Here is a 13,709-nt window from a genome sequence, read left to right on the forward strand (position 1 = left end):
TCAAAATTTAAGCCATCAAAATATATTTGGACATAGTAATAAGCTCGTGTTAGTAAAAGACCTACAAGTGATTATTCATAATCTAACAAAAGGATGGACCATCATAATCTAATTGATTGTTTAAGCATATTCATAATTTAACAAAATCATTCAAAATCATTGACCTAAGTGATTATTTAGACATGTTCATTGATCAAAAAACATATAAATTTGTTTAAATATGTTCATTGACTAAAAAGAAATAGATGTTCAACCATTTGAAAATTCCTAAGTATTTGATCCTATGGACACTTGAATACAATGAATAGATACAATGCTAGAAAGATCTTTTTGACATTGAATTCATAAAAAAACTAATTATATAAAAAAGATTCATATGGACACCTCAACTACAATAAAAATATCAACATTTCTAAGAAAAGATATCTTTGTACATTTCATCCTATGAGCACTTGAATACAATTATTTGAATATAATATTAAAAGGATTGATATGATCCCTCTTGAATGATGTCAACCCTCTTGAAGATCTTTTGATGATCTTTTCTAGGAACCCTTGAATTCGATGTCTTCAAAACGTGTTAGATTACTTGGGAACAAAATATGATGATCGGATTAGAACCTTAAGGAAACTAAGTCCCTAAAACCCCAATCTTGAGACACCACAAAGGTTGATCACTCCTTTGATAAGTCGAAGATTCTTACACTCTATCAAAAACTCAATCAAGAACTCATAAAGAACTCTTAAAAATCTCATAAAGAACTTAGATTAGAACACATGAAACAAAACAAAGTTCTTGAAGAAACTTCAATTCTCATAAAATGTAAATTGTCAATTATGTCTCAATTACAAGATGAGATACCCTTTTATAGAAAAATTAGATCAAGATTGGTTCTAATTAGTCCTTGAAAAAATAAAGAAAATCTAATTAGTCCTTAGGAAATAAAGAAATCAAAACTAAGGACAATTAGAACATAAAAATTCCCAATTAACCTTTGCATTCAAATTGATCTCTTGCATAAAAAGATAGTTGACCATCCTTGATGAAACTTTGATATCTCCGAAGTTAGCCTTAGAATCTTTTAGAATGGCCTCTTTGTATTGTACTTCCACAATCAAGCCTTGCAATGCCTCTTCCATCCTCTTTGTCCTTGCCCTAGTCATCGAATCGCCAATTCTTTGCAATGGTTCTTGAGAAGACTTGGAAACATCAACTTGAGTTATTGGGTCAGCAACTCGATCTCCATTATTCTCCCCCTCTTCGAAAAGATTCGTCCTCGAATCACCTACATTAAACAAGGATAAATTAGCAACATTAAAAGTTGCACTAACATTACCATAATCACTTGACAAATCGAGTTTGTAGGCGTTATCATTGATCTGTTCCAATACTTGAAATGGACCATCTCCTCGAGGTTGCAATTTTGATTTCCTTTGGGTAGGAAATCGCTCTTTACGCAAGTGCACCCAAACCCAATCTCCAGGGTGAAAAATAACTTTCAAGTAGCCCTTAGTGGCTTGCTTAGCATATTGCTCATTCTTCCTATCAATGTTGGCTCGAACTTTGGCATGTAAATCTTTCAAAAAATCTGTCTTTTTCTTACCATCAAGATTAGAATATTCATTAATAGGCAAAGGTAAAATATCCACAGGCGTTAAAGGATTAAAACCATAAACAATCTCAAATGGAGAAAATGAAGTAGTTGAATGAATAGTCCTCTTATATGCAAACTCAGTATGTAATAAACACTTCTCCCATTGTTTTAAATTTTTTTGATGATAGCACGCAACAAAGTAGTGAATGTCCTATTAACTACTTCAGTTTGGCCATCCGTTTGAGGATGTGCAACAGTAGAAAATAGATGTTTAGTTCCTAATTTACTCCATAAAGTACGCCAAAAATAACTTAGGAACTTAACATCTCTGTCACTAACAATTGACTTAGTTAGCCCATGCAATCGAACTACCTCTTTAAAGAACAAATCAGCAATATGTGTTGCATCGTTGGTTTTAGTACATGCAATAAAATGGGTCATCTTACTAAACCTATCAACAATAATAAATATACTATCTTTATCATTTTGAGTCCTTGGCAATCCTAAAATAAAATCCATAAAAATATCAATCCAAGGCTGATTAAGTACAGGCAAAGGGGTATACAAGTCATGCGGTCAAATTTTAGACTTTGCTTGCCTACATGTAATGTACTTGTCACAAAGAGATTGAACATCATGCTTTATATGGGGCAAATAAAAATGCTCACGTACGATATCTAAAGTTTTTAGGACACCAACCTCCCCCATGACTTTTCCTTACAAGTAACTCACGAACAGAACAATTAAGCACGCACAATTTATCTTTCTTGAAAAAAAATCCTTCATGCCTATAAAAGTCACCAAATGCACACTTAGCACATGCATTCCATACTTGGCTAAAATCAGAATCATTGGCATACAAATCTTTAATCAATTCAAAATCAAGTAGTTTAGTTTGAAATGAAGTAAGTAATACGTACCTTCTTGATAATGCATCGCCCACAACATTTTCCTTCCCACGTTTATATTTAATTACATAAGGAAATGTTTCTATAAACTCCAACCATTTAGCATGTCTTTTATTAAGCTTACCTTGGGTCTTCAGGAATTTCAAGCTCTCATGATCAGAATGAATGATAAATTCCCTCGGTCATAAATAATGTTGCCATGTTTGAAGAGTTCTCACTAATGCATAAAGCTCTTTGTCATAAGTAGAATAATTCAATGCTGCCCCACTTAGCTTTTCACTAAAATAAGCTATTGGTTTAGAATCCTGCATCAAAACAGCTCCTACTCCAATCCCGGATGCATCACACTATATTTCAAAAGCTTTATCAAAGTTAGGCAAACACAACAAAGGTGCATTAGTTAACTTATCTTTCAAAGTTTGAAAAGCCTGATCATGCACATTAATCCAATTAAAAACAACATTCTTTTTAACAAGTTCATTCAAAGGTGCAGTAATAGAACTAAAATCCTTAACAAACCTTCGATAAAAACTTATTAAACCATGAAAACTTCTTACCTCCTTCGCATTCTTAGGTGTAGGCCAATCCTTTATTTCCCTTACCTTTTCCTCATCAACACTAATTCCCTGCGAACTAACAACAAATCCAAGAAACACAACAGATCCATACAAAATGTGCATTTCCTAAGATTAACATATAATTGGTGTTCTCTTAACACACTAAACACAGCATGCAAATGCTTCACATGGTCATCAATATTTTTACTATAGACTAAAATATCATCAAAGTAAACTACCACAAATTTTCCCATGAAAGCACGCAAGACATGGTTCATTAATCTCATGAATGTAATAGGTGCGTTAGTTAAACCGAAGGGCATTACTAACCATTCATACAACCCATATCTAGTTTTAAATGCAGTTTTCCCTTCATCTCCCTCTTTCATGCGAATTTGATAATACCCATTCTTTAAATCAATTTTAGAAAATAAATGAGAGCCATGCAATTCATCAAACATATTATCTAACCTAGGGATAGGATGCCTATATTTTACCATTATCTTATTAATAGCTCGACAATCCACACACATGCGCCATGTTCCATCTTTTTTTGGTACTAAGAGAACAGGAACCAAACATGGGCTAAGACTCTCCCTTACAAATCCCTTCTACAACAATTCATCCACTTGCCTCTGTATCTCTTTTGTTTCCTCGGGATTAGCTCTATAAGCAGGTCTATTTGATATAGCAGAACCAGGTATGAAGTCAATTTGGTGCTCAATTCCTCTTAAAGGAGGTAAACCATGTGGAATCTCCTCGGGAAAAAGATCCTCAAAATCCTGCAACAAAGACACAACAACACTAGGCAAAGATGAGTTAAAATCGTCAGTGGAAAAATAAACATTTTTGTACATAAGAACTAGAACTTGTGGCCTTGCTATCATTACACTTTTAACATCATGTTTTTCAGCAAGTACACTCAGTACTTTGTTCTTCTCTCCATGTTGTTCACTTTGCTCACACCTTTGTTTCTCTCTCATTTTGCACTCACTTGCTATCCTGACCTGGTCCTCATAAGCTTGCAAAGGTTTGAGAGGGGCCAATACAATCTTTCGATTGTTCATTACAAAAGAATAACGGTTTTTATACCCATCATGCGACACTCTCCTATCAAATTGCCATGGTCGACCGAGTAATATATGACCAGCATGCATCGGTGCCATATCATAAATAACCTCATCCACATACTTTCCTATTGAGAAAGGAACCCGAACTTGCTTGTTTACCTTCACTTCTCCACAATCATTCAGCCATTATAGCTTATACGATTTATGATGTTTCTGCCATTTCAAATTTAACTTCTCTACCAACAAGGTACTAGCAACATTAGTACAACTCCCACTATCAATAATCAATGTACAGACTTTATCCTTCACGTGGCATCTTGTGTGAAAAATATGCTCACGTTGCTCCTTATCTCCTTTATCCTTAGGCTGTATACTCAAAGCTCTCCTGGTGACAAGTAAATCACCATGCACAGGCTCTTCTACTTCAACATCCAAACAATCCTCTAATGGAGGCAACTCATTGTCACTTGAACTAGTACTTTCAATGTCTCCGTTTGCCAATACAACCATAACCCTTTTGTTTGGGCATTCAGAAGCAATGTGTCCGAACCCTTGGCACCTAAAACACTTAATCTGACGTGACTTAATAAGAGGCTTTGTTTCAGGTCTATCTTTAAGAATAGAAACTGAAGGCTTCGACTTTGCGTCTTCTTTTGGTTTGAAAGGAATTTTGTTGTCCTTCCAATTTGGTCTCCACAGATTATTAGAAGATGATCCATATCTGAACCTTCTAGACTTGATTTACTTTTCCACTTTAATGGCTTTGTGCAGTAACTCTTCCATCTCCACATAATGATGCAACTCAACCACATCAGCAATCTCTTTGTTTAATCTGGCAATGAATCTAGCCATGGTTACTTCTCTATCTTCCTCTATGTTTGCTCGAATCATGATAATCTCCATTTCTTTATAATAATCCTCTACACTCATGGAACCTTGAACCAGCCCTTGCAATTTGATATACAAATCTCGATAGTAATGACTAGGAATAAATCTTTTACGCATCACTGACTTCATCTCATCCCATGATCGAATAGGTCTCTCACCATTTCTGCGCCTATTGATCACCAATTGATCCCACCATATACTGGCATAGTTTGTAAATTCCATGACGGCTAGCTTTTTTTTTTATCCTCGGAATAATTAAGACAATAAAAAATGTGCTCAACCTTTCTTTCCCACTCCAAATATAATTCAGGATCATTCTTTCCGTGAAAGGTCGGAATCGTCATCTTTATGCTATCCAAATTATTATCTTCTTTGAAATCAACTTTCTTATCCCGTTGATAATGTACTCTCTCCGCTTTGGAATGAACATCTTCTTCTCCGTCGAACTCATATTTTCGATATAGTTTAGATTCATAAGAAGATTCCATACTGTCCAACCTTGAATTCAACAATTTAAATTGGTCATGAACGGCCTTGATGAATAATTTTAGGTCGGTCTCATGTGGTTCTCCTCCTTCCTTACTCATGGTTGAAACCTGTAATTTTAAATAAACGAAAATAACAAAAGAATACAACAATCTTGTAAGTCTCAGAAATTGATGAAAATGATGGAATTGGAGGTCGAAACGGTGTGAAACGAGGCTTTTCCTCCTCCAACTCGTAGATCTCGAAAAGAGCTTCGATTTGATATGCACTAATAGTCGTTCTGATATCCGGATCAAAAGTTATGTCTGTTTGAAGTTAGCAACTCTAATTTTATCGATTTTTCTGTACTACGAACAACGAATATCAATCCCTTTTTTTTTTTTTGAAGAGAACATGATGAACAACAAGAAGCAAATATAGACAACCAATAATGATTTCTTGTTTTCTTTATCTCAGCCCAACAAAAACAATATTACGAAAGCAATTTTCTGAAAACAAGATCGAGGATGATTTAGGTAATCACGAGTTTGTGTTGTTGCTTTTTTTTTTTTTGTTTCAAACAATATTAATGTACCTAACACGCCGAATATAGCAGCAAACAAAAAACTATGAAGATTTGTCCTTAAATTGTAATCTGATTTCAACTCTAACGTTGAATTTGGTGAACAAACTACAGCAAACAGCAAAATATATGAATCAGAGACAACAACCTTGACGTTTCTGGAGTTCTTTTTTTTTTATATAAAAAAAACCTTATGAACACGTTATGGACCAGCCAGAAATTTCAAGTTCAAACAAGATGACATTGTCATTTTGTTTGAAAAAAAAAAACAAACGCAAAATTCAACAACAAAGTGACAAACGTAGAGGCTGAGTTTCATCAAGAAACTTTGGGGACAACAAGATTCAGCAATTGTGTTTTAGCAATTATCACAATGAGAACAACAAGAGCGTTCAAGAACAGCAAAGATGCTGGTTCTTTGAAGATGGTTGAATAGATTTTTTTTTATAGCTTGATTTTTTCCCCTCTAATCTCAATATTGAATGCACAAAACAACAAACAATTAACTCAGCAAGGAAGAGCCAACACCTTTATGAATAGCTATAAAATAAAAACCAGCAAGAAAAAAAAAAACGTATATATATAAACGTTATGAACAGCCCTCTTCAGAAGGACGTTGATAAGATAAAGGCTGAACATAAAAAAAAAAAAGAATGTTCTTAAAGAAACTATATCAACTTCCTTCAATAGTTTTTCTGCAAGTTAAAACCTTCTATACGTGAATTGGAATGAAACACATCAAAGAAGAAACAAATTCCAGCAATATCAATATATGTTATTGTTGTTTTTTTTTTTTTTTTTTTCTGAATTTTCAGCAAGAACAAAAAACAGCAAGAAATATTTTCCAGTTCAATAGCTAGTTATATTCTATTGATTACAACAACATCAATGGCGGAAAAAAAAAAACACAGCAATGCCTATGGTGATGAACACACAACGTTAATGGACAAGAATACAACAAGAACAGTTACTATATACTCTCTCAAGAAACGTTTATGTTCAACACATATTCGGTATGAATTTGACGAAGAATTTACAGCAACTTTGACAGTGGAATTGATGATTTAATTCTATTAAAACAACGTAATCTCCAACAAATAGTTTACTATAAAGAATTTAAAAATCGTTGTGACAACAAGAAATCCAGCAAGTTGTTTGCTGATTTATATTATATCGCCCAAAAGATTGAACAATATATATAGTTTTTGAACAATAAAAAAAATGTATAACAGCAAGAAAGAATGTTTCTCTTCAATTAAGAATGCATCAAGAATGGGTTTTGAAATCTAAAAACTTGGTTTATCCAGCCATCCTTGGTTTTGAATTGGAATGAATGTTTGTTGGGAAGCAAGATCTACCCCTGTTATTCTCCAATTCGAATGTCGTCCGAACCAAATCTTCGAATAATTCCTTCAATAATGATCTATTTTCTAGCAATCTTGGTGCTCTGATACCAAATTATATGATCCCTCTTGAATGATGTGAACCCTCTTGAAGATCTCTTGATGATCTCTTCTAGGAACCCTTAAATTCGTTGTCTTCAAAACGTGTTAGATTACTTGGGAACAAAAGATGATGATCGGATTAGAACCTTAAGGAAACTAAGTCCCTAAAACCCCAATCTTGAGACACCACAAATGTTGATCACTCCTTTGATAAGTCGAAGATTCTTGCACTCGATCAAAAACTCAACCAAGAACTCATAAAGAACTCTTAAAGATCTCATAAAGAACTTAGATTAGAACACATGAAACAAAACAAAGTTCTTGAAGAAACTTCAATTCTCATAAAATGTAAATTGTCAATTATGTCTCAATTACAAGATGAGGTACCCTTTTATAGAAAAATTAGATCAAGATTGGTTCTAATTAGTCCTTGAAAAAATAAAGAAAATCTAATTAGTCCTTAGGAAATAAAGAAATCAAAACTAAGGACAATTAGAACATAAAAATTCCCAATTAACCTTTGCATTCAAATTGATCTCTTGCATAAAAAGATAGTTGACCATCCTTGATGAAACTTTGATATCTCCGAAGTTAGCCTTAGAATCTTTTAGAATGGCCTCTTTGTATTGTACTTCCACAATCAAGCCTTGCAATGCCTCTTCCATCCTCTTTGTCCTTGCCCTAGTCATCGAATCGCCAATTCTTTGCAATGGTTCTTGAGAAGACTTGGAAATATCAACTTGAGTTATTGGGTCAGCAACTCGATCTCCATTAAGGATCCTTTGATACTATATAGGAATGTCTTTTATATAATGTCAGAATGATTATTCTGACACTAGTGTATTTTTTACAATATTAGAAGGATTCTTTTGACATTAGATCAGAATGTATTTTATACAATGTTATAAGAATCATTTTGACATTAGATTAGAATGTATTTTATATACACAATGTCAGAAGGACCTTTTCGACATTGTATTCATAAAAAGACAAATTTTATCAAAAAAAATTCGCATGGACATCTCAAGTACAATAACAAAATCAATATTTCTCAAAAAGATCTCTTTATACATTTCATCCTATGAACATTTGAATATAATTATTTGAATATAATGTTAGAAGGATTTTTTTGACATTATGTTAGAATGTATTTTATATAATGTTAAAATGATCATTTTGACATTAGATCAAAATATATTTTATATATATAATGTCAGAAGGGCTTTTTTGATATCGAATTCATTAAAAAAAGTAAATTTATCAAATTGATTCATATGAAGACTTTAAGTATAATAAAAATATCAATATTTAACAAAAATATCTCTTTGTACATTTCATCCTATGGATACTTGAATACAATTATTTGAATATAATTTCAGAATGATCCTTTTAACATTATATTGAAATGTATTTTATACAATGTTAGAAGGGTCCTTTTAATACTATATCAGAATGTATTTATACAATGTCAGAAGGATCCTTCTGAAATTAAAACAGAATGTATTTTGAACAAATGATAAGAATAGAGTAATATAATTGTGCAAAAATATTCATAACTATTTTTCGAGTAGAAACCAACCACAATTATGTAGAGGGAGGGTACACACATCTCTTATAATTGTGATCACGACGTCCATATTTTCCACATCGATAATATAAGTACTTTTCGAAGTGGCTTTTGAACCTATTTTTCTTTGGCCTACCGGGCTGAATTATTACATATGGAGGGATACGATCGCATCACCACATCTAATAGTCCATTGCCTTTTATCAACTAAGGGATTGATAGAATCCTTATATGTTTCTTGATATTGATCAACTGTGAATCAATCATTTGAGAAATCATAAGGTGACATTTTTCTTTACTTGATGACAAAAATAACATGAAGGCATGAGAGACCAAAGTGGTCATAACGAGACATGTGTAACTCAGCTTTCCCAAATCGAAGACATATCTATTTTAAAGTACACCAACCTTGTAAATATGCATTCCAATCTGATGAACATTTACATAATTTGATGGAATATCAAATTTCTTTATTTCACGATGAGCAAAATGAGTCAACTGGTCCTTGAATGTTTTGCATTCTTCAGATCGCTTAAAGAAATAGTTAGACAACTTAGTATGTATTGCATGAACAATAGTTATAATCAGAAGTTTTCTTTCTAACTTTAGAACTTTGTTCATACATTCAGATATGTTTGTAGTCATCATGCGATATCATTTAGCAAGAAAGTAAGTTCTAGTCTATTTTTTCTAATCGATGGCACTTAACCATTTATAATATTTGGGTTGAGTATCACACAATCCTAGCATTTCGTATTCAAATGCTAGAATGCTATATATATTTCCCATCATCCAGATCTTTTATTAGACAACGTTGTCTTTGAATTCATGTAGAAAGTTATCATATATGTGTCTTAAATAAAACTCATGGATGATGTTGGAAAATACAAGAGGAACACTCTCTAGAATACCTACGCGACGATCAGATATCAATACGAATCGACTTTCAATTCCAATAACTCTATCTCCAAGTATTCAAGAAAATCATGACCCATGAATCGGTATTTTCATTCTCAATGACTGCAAAGGCTATTGGGAAGATTTTGTTATTACCATCTAGCCAGTTGAGATTAATTGACCACAATATTGACCTTTTAAGTGAGCTGCATCAACCGATATAATACCTCTTATGCTATTTCTGTAACTCTTAATACAAGGACCAAAAGTTCAAAAAAATCTCGCAAACCTATCTTCTTCTCTATATAAAAGTACAATGATGGCATTAGGATCAACACGTATTATCTCTACACAATATGATGGTAATATATGATATGACTCGTCCCATGAACCAACCAATTCCGATACAAAAGACTCTTTTGTCCTCCACGCCTTACGATATGAAATTGTAGCACCAAAATATTTTTGAATATACGTGATAATTTGAACAGGTGTCATATTAGGATGTTCCTTCAAAGTCGCCTTCAATCGAACTGCAAGCCAATGACTATTGGTTTGCCTATGGTCACAACCATGTGTTGGTAATGCACATGTATGATTGGAGATTAACTTCTTTATTTTAAAAAGTTGGAACCTCATGGAGTGTAATAGCATAAATGAGCTAAGGACAACTTTAGACAACACACTTGACTGAGATTGCTATGTGACAAGTTCTTATGGGTTCAATCTAAAAGTTTAACAACATTGCACTCTCCTTCAAAGCTACTTGAAACAAATTTTTTGACCCATAAGTATTTCAAACTTTTAATTCTATCCGTCCTCTAGAACAATTTTTAAAAGAAAACTCAATAACTTTATCCTCAAAATATGGGCTATTGTATCCTTTATCATAATCTTTTCCCCATATATTGTCATATTCAACATCATCAGATCTTTTATCAGAATCTAATCCCATGTCTACGTTGCAATTAAACTCCTCTCTTGGATCGAAATTACTGCTTAAACTATTTTTCGAGACTTTCTCTATGGATGAAATACATGACTCAAAGAATTTACTTTTTTTTATACAAGAGCAAACACCCTCATCCATATCAACATCCCCGCCATCAAATAGACAATTTATTGTAGAAGGAAAATTGTACCTGAACATAGATGTGCCAAATTTATAAACTTTTCTAAGAGGGTTAATTGAAGAAAACAACAGGAGTAGACATACAAAGGAGTTGAACATTCTAAAATATCGACGTGTAGGTCTAAATTGGGGGGATCTGAATCTGGAAAATTTCGAGTGTAGGTGGATAAATTGAAGTCTCAACTTCACTATAGACATGACAACATGAGTCAAAAATCAAAGGAAATATATATGAATTTTTTAGGTTCGAATCACCCTAGCATATGCCTAGTTTCATATACAAACCTGTAAACACCCCATTTTTGCATCTGCTTGACTAGGAAATCCGTCATCCATTGTTATGGATTCCTAATAATGAACGCAAAGAACTCGAAAGCTTGTGAGAGGCCTTCTTCCAATCCCTCTATCTACTAATTTCATTCTCTTCTTTCTCCTTGCCACGCGACATAGAATTATGTATGCTTAAGAACGCTACATTATACACTCGATTTAGTAAGCACGTATGCTTAAGTTTGCTACATATTTCGAAAACTTAGAGACCTCGCTATGCTAGGAAAATGTGACCTCGAGACTTAGAAATAATCATATTGGGACTGAAAGAAATCTCACACCAAAATTTGTAAAAATCTAAAAAATTCAATAAAATAATGAAAATACTCCTCATAAATTTTGGACATTTGAAAATTTTGAAAGTGCCTTCATTGCCTTTAGAATATAATTTCGAGTCTAACGGGATCCAAATCGACAAAAAAGGAGAAATTTAAGAAAATTACAAAAATGATCGAAATGCCCCTCAATATCCAGCTTGTACATATAGACCTTGACTCTTAGGGAAATCGAAATAAAAAATTCTAACTTCAATGGAATGACCAACTTGAAAATTTTAAGTTAAATCAAATTTGAAATCCAATTTATCAACTAACCAAAAATAAAATTGACCAATCAATATTCAAATTAAAATTCGATTAATCAATCAAATTGAAAATAAAATTCAATCGACCAATTAACATTCAAATTAAAATTTGATTGAAATTAACCAACAAATCAACCCAACTCATAGACATAATTGATAATCCATCAGTTAATCAAAATCAAAATTCACAAATCATGAGCTAAGCAATTAATAAACCATTCATAAAAATTGAATATTGTTGAATAGCGAGCTAATTATCAAATCCAATTTAAAGATCATTAATTAATCGAAAATCATCTTTTAATTCAATCGATAAACTTAAACTAAAAACCCATGTAATGGATGGGATCACTTTCCTTTAAAACCCCAAATAATTAAAAACACAATCTCTACCTCCCTAGCTTCGGTCAAGAAAGTGAGAAAAGAAAAGCAAAAGTAAAACAAATAGAAAAAGAAAAAAAAATATAAGCTTTCTTTGATAAAATGGGAACTTGATATTCTCTTAAGAGAAGAAAAAAAGAGGCTATAAAAGGGATATTCCCTCTAAGGAAGGGGAGGGTGGTCACATTTGAAACAGCAAAAGGGGTGACAAAAACAACTAAAAATAAATAAATAAAGTTGAAACAAGAAAAAAAAAAGAAATAGAAAGAGGAGAGGAAAAAGGCACATACCTTCCCCCAAAGCTTCATTGTTGCCCAAACTTCAATCTTCTTCACAGACTTTACCCAATGTTCCATGGTCACCATCTTCTTCTTTTCTTTGTGAATTACAGTAACTCAACCTCCTCGCTGCCATCACTCTTCACTTTTTCTTTCTTAACTCCATGAACCAGCAATCCCCCTTTTCATCTCTTTTCTTAATCCCACGAACTAGCAGCCCCCTTCTTCATCTCCTTTCTTCTCTTCTCACACTCATAGCAACCACTTCATCCTTCTCATTTTTTTCATACTCACAGCATCTACTTTGTAATGACCTGAAAATCCTAAAATGTATCTCGAGGAAAGAATTTTAGATCCGTGCATTGATTTAAAAGTATGGATTCTTAATTTTTAATATTCGAGAAAAATTAATTTTACCAATAGATTTAGAAGGATCGAGAAACATAATTTAGCCTGTAAGCACGCCTAAATCTGAAGTCGATTGAAAAAGTTATCAAATCCTCGAGTTTTGCATTAGATATTTTTCCAACACGTAAACGACACTTTAAAGACGTAATTTGAGGAAACCGATCATACCATTAAATTCATGTCGAAAAATATCCCGAAATAAAGTATAAGTTTGTCTAATTCGACATTCGAGAAAAATAATTCCCAAAATGAAAAGTATGTCCCAACTTAAGTTATATAAATATCTGAATTCTATTAGAAAAATTAGATTTTTCTTATTCTTCTCTCCAAACAAGTTGTAGCTACGTGGTTTCATCATTACGATGATCACATATACTATGATTTGGAGTCTCCACCATTCAAATTATGAATGGGTGTGAATGGTCACCCGGTGCACATTTTCGGAAAGTTGCCATTTTTTAGCGTTAGTGATTCGCAACGGATAGGGAACTAATCCAACCTAGAGGTTCGGGCAAGAGGCTCGGTTGGAGAAAAGGGAAGGGGTTAGGCACCCTTTTCTCCCCGCCAAGTGGCGGTAACCTCAACATAACTCGGTCGTTTTGATTTAAAATAAATGATGAAA

At 33.0% G+C, this 13,709-nt stretch overlaps 1 pseudogene; it reads right to left on the reverse strand.

Moving 5' to 3' along the window:
* Positions 1-882: 882 nt before the first annotated feature.
* LOC147401598 (uncharacterized) lies at positions 883-5,506 on the reverse strand (annotated as a pseudogene).
* Positions 5,507-13,709: the final 8,203 nt, after the last annotated feature.

Source organism: Akebia trifoliata, chromosome 5 (assembly GCF_017979445.1).
Source record: "Akebia trifoliata isolate Shusen 1 chromosome 5, ASM1797944v1, whole genome shotgun sequence".
Taxonomy (NCBI): domain Eukaryota; kingdom Viridiplantae; phylum Streptophyta; class Magnoliopsida; order Ranunculales; family Lardizabalaceae; genus Akebia; species Akebia trifoliata.